A 4,313-nucleotide genomic window follows, 5' to 3' on the forward strand; every position below is an offset into this window, starting at 1 on the left:
TAAAACAGACACATTTATTCAAGCGTCATGATCAGACTTTACATTTAGCAATCAACAGCATGGTGAAAAAGGTCTACAGTAAAAGCATTTGTTGAATGCTTTACACCTTCCACAGAACAGAAAACTAAATAACCTATTATATAATTAGTCGTAGATATGAACCTGAGAATAATTATTTATGTTTACAAAGTACTGGCATCCACTCATCATAAGGACCAGCTCCTGCCTCAAAGTTTCTCCTTTCATCTGAACAAGAATTTGAAGACTGGATGTTGTAATTACAAATCATTGTAGCTTCCAATTACCTCCAAAAATTGCTTCTCCATCATTGCCAAATCCATTATAGCCATCCCCACTGCCACCATATACACCACCACCATGGCTGCCACCAAAGCCACCACGACCACTGAAGTTCCCTCCTTAATCAAAATTGTCATTGCCACCAAAACCACCTCCAGGCCACCACTAAACTTTCCAAAACCACTTCAACCTTTCTGGCTGGATGAAGCACTAGCCATCTCTTGCTTCGAGAGAGCCTTTCTTCACATTTGTGACCCTTCACAGTATGATATTTCTGAATAACGATCTTATCCACAGATCTTTGTCATCAAAAGTGACACCTCTTTTTTCCACTGCCTCTGTCAGGCATAATTTCAATCACCTCAATTTTGCTATACTGCTCAAAATAATCTTGTAGGTGATGTTCTTCAGTGTCTTCTTTAATAACACCAAGAAAGATCTTTTTCCCTGTTAAATGGGCACCTGGTCTCTGAGAATCTTCTCTTGACAAAGCTCTCTTAGACTCTACAACTGAACTTCCTTCCACCGTGTGGTCTTGCATTTATGGCAGCATCCACTTCCTCCACAGTGGCATATGTGACAAACCCAAAGACTCCGGATCTCTTGGTATTTGGAGCTCTCATTATCACACAGTGGGGGAGTGTTTCCCATTCCTCAAAATGGCTCCTCAGGCTCTCCTTGGTTGTTTTAAAGCTCAGCCCTCCAATGAACACCTTCTGCAGCTGTTCTAGCTCCTTGGGAGACTCTGACTTAGACATGATGGCAGGGTGATGAGAGCCTTTAGGGATGCTTCCTCAGCAACGTCAAAGAGCAGAAAGAATGAATATTTTTTACTTTGTTTATAATATCAACATTTTTTCTCCATCAAATTTCATCAAGATATACATATATATACAAACAGACATACACACACACACACACACATAATGTGTGTAAGAATATTGAAGTTTTCATTATTTATTATTCTTTTATAATTTTATACATATTGCAATATATTTTGGGCATTTCACACCATTACAATTTATCTTTCTCCCATTCTACTTCTATAGTCTCTTCTTCTCCAAACAAGTCTCCCTCCTATTTTCATGTCAATTCTATTCTATGATACACTGTGTTTAATAACCTGACATGAACATGGTCAACTGTAGAAATGATTACCCTCACACAGTAATCCCTAATTTTCAATAACTCCTCATGTACCCATTCTCTAACAATTACTCAGTACCCATAGCTACTTAGGGACGAGCTTCCACCATCTGTAATGGAATACTGATCTCTCAGTCTTGCATAGGTCTTGGTCAGGGAACCCTGGCTATTGGTTTCCAAGTATGAAAAAGAAAACAACCCTAAATCAGTATATTGGACTGGAAAAGTGATTCAGCTGTTAAGAGCAAGCCCTGTTTGGTCTTTCAGAAATCTGAGGTTAGATTCCTAGCACTTACATGGTGGCTAACAACCATCAGGAACTCCAGTTCCAGAGATTCCATGCCCCCTTTTGGCATTTAGGTACACTGTATGTATGTGGTGCACAGACAAAACATTTATAATATACACAATAAAAATTATTAAATTGTATTATATTTTATATACTCACTTGTATGCCTGTGTTCATTCCATGGCACACATTTGGAGGTTAGAGAACAACTTACAGGAATGCATTCTCTATTTCTACCATGTAGATCCCAAGGATCTTTTTCAGTCTTGGTGATATGTGTCTTTGCAAATTAAAGAGACCTTTAACAAGCAAGGAAACTGAAGCATCAAAGGGAAACACAGGATTTGCCCAGTTCACTGCCAAATTCTACCAGAACTATAAGGAAATTTTATATGTGTAGGCTTATAGTCAAAGAAGCTTCTGCTGTTTTTCTTTTACTTATATGATTTTTTTGAGAAAGTTTTTAGTGGTAGTTATCCCTCGCCATAATCCCTCCTCTGTCCTGCCCTCCCCTCCCCCAACCTAGTTAACCCTTCCTGTCCCATTATCCCTCTCCTCTTCCTTATCACTGGGTTCTATCTCCCCTCCCTTGAAAGCTCTCTCTCACCATGGCCCCTTCCTAATTACCTGACCTCTGTGGGTATTCCAAAATAAACACACATATCTAGTAAAGGTTCAAGTTTACATCCACAAAATGAGAGAAAGTATGTGACATCTGTACTGGGTCTGTGTTAGTCACTAGAATGATTGTTCCAGCTCTCTAGCCAAATTTACCTGTGAATTCTAAGGATTTCATTTTCTTTAAAGAAAGTGTTTTATCTTCAGGAAATACAAATTCAAATTACTCTGGTAAAGGAGTTACCACATCTATAAAGGAACATTTAAATGGTTCAGAACAAAAGCACTTTTCCTGAACATATTATTGACAACAGGCAACTTCTTCATTAAAGAGACAAACAATAAATGCACTAGGAATCATGGAGTTTTTTTTTTACAATTTACAAGCATTCTAATAAAAACTGTTCACATAAGAATCATGAATGCTAAATATAGAGGAAACTCTGTTTGACACAGAATAGAGTTAGCCTTAGCCTAAACGTTCCTTCTCCCGAGTTTGAACTAAAGGAAAACAATGGAACACAGGGGTGAAATGCCCCCCATCTTACCATGTGACCCCAAATTAGCATTATAACGACAGGAGAAATTCAGAGCATCTGCGTATGATGCTTAGTGAGGGAACATCCCTGGATATGAGGCTCAGTGAGAGAACATCACTTGTTATTATTCTCACCCACACTGCACAATCCAGGCATGAGGCACAACCGAAAATATCCAACGTTTCTGTAGGTCTTGTCTACTGTTACAATGCAGCAGTATTTTAAAAGACATAAAACAGCCGAGCCATCTTTGAACATCAGAGTCTTTACAGGCATCGTGCAATCCTGGGTGGGATCCCACTGCTGATAAGAAACAGAATTGATGGAACTGGAATGCAGACTCCCTCTAGACAAAACTGTTATGTAAATATTCAGCCCCTGGGTTCCCAACTACACTTAGGTGAGATCATATGCTTATTCTTATGAAGGACATGTGTAGTTCTAAATGCTAAAAGCTATGATGCCTACAGTACACTCTCACATGGTTCAAAGAAAAAGAAATGTCAAGAAATAGAAAAATAATAAATTGAATGCAGCAAACATTTCAAAAAGAATCAAAACAATGACTAGAACTTGTACCTAAAATTCCTGAAACATGGAATACTGTAATGTTTAGTCCCAGCATGTTCTCCCGGATAAGGGAGCTGTGAACAAAAAGACAACAGGTGGTAGGCACAGGATGGAAGGGGCTAAGGCTCTTCCCAGAGAAAGATCAGTAGCCTTGTTCAATCTCCCCATGTTATACACAGTCTTCTGTACACACGTAGAACTCTGTCATTTGGTGCAGACATACGTTATAGGTTGACTGTGACTCTACCATCTTGTTTTGCTGTAGTTTGTGTTGTTTTCTTTTTTTGATTTTTGTCTTCCTTTTTAGAAAGTATTTTATGTTCATGTTCTATTAGGAACTTTTTCATCTGGTGGCTGCTTCTATTCAGTTGATGAGATATGGTCATGTTATTCATTAGTGAGAAGACTAGTTATTCCTCACATTCTCTTCTGAGGAATAATACAAAAATCTCCAGGGCATTTGCATGTGGCCACTGGGCCTATTCATGTAAGGAAGCTAATCAAGGTACAAGGAAGAGGTGAACTATGCAACTTCTGGCCCAGACTGACTCTGAGAAACGTACCTTTCTCAAAGAGGATAAACCTAAGTTTTAATGGTATATGAACAACTGGGTCCTATTATGAGTTCCATGTTATGAATTATGTTCAGAGCACCAAATTGACTAAAACATGGACAAATGTCTTTTGTCCTCAGAGAAAGCATTACCCTTGTGATGTTTCTTCAGTTCAGAAATAACAATGTATCCCAGAAAAACGTTGAAGAAATATATAGATAAAATGAGGTTAAAACATATATTCCACAGTCATTTCAAGACAATAAAAATACAATAGTATTAACAACAGCAGTCGAA

General features: G+C 38.3%; 1 pseudogene; it reads right to left on the reverse strand.

Annotated features, from left to right (window-relative positions):
• Positions 1-278: 278 nt before the first annotated feature.
• LOC116887950 lies at positions 279-1,058 on the reverse strand (annotated as a pseudogene).
• Positions 1,059-4,313: the final 3,255 nt, after the last annotated feature.

Source organism: Rattus rattus, chromosome X (assembly GCF_011064425.1).
Source record: "Rattus rattus isolate New Zealand chromosome X, Rrattus_CSIRO_v1, whole genome shotgun sequence".
Taxonomy (NCBI): domain Eukaryota; kingdom Metazoa; phylum Chordata; class Mammalia; order Rodentia; family Muridae; genus Rattus; species Rattus rattus.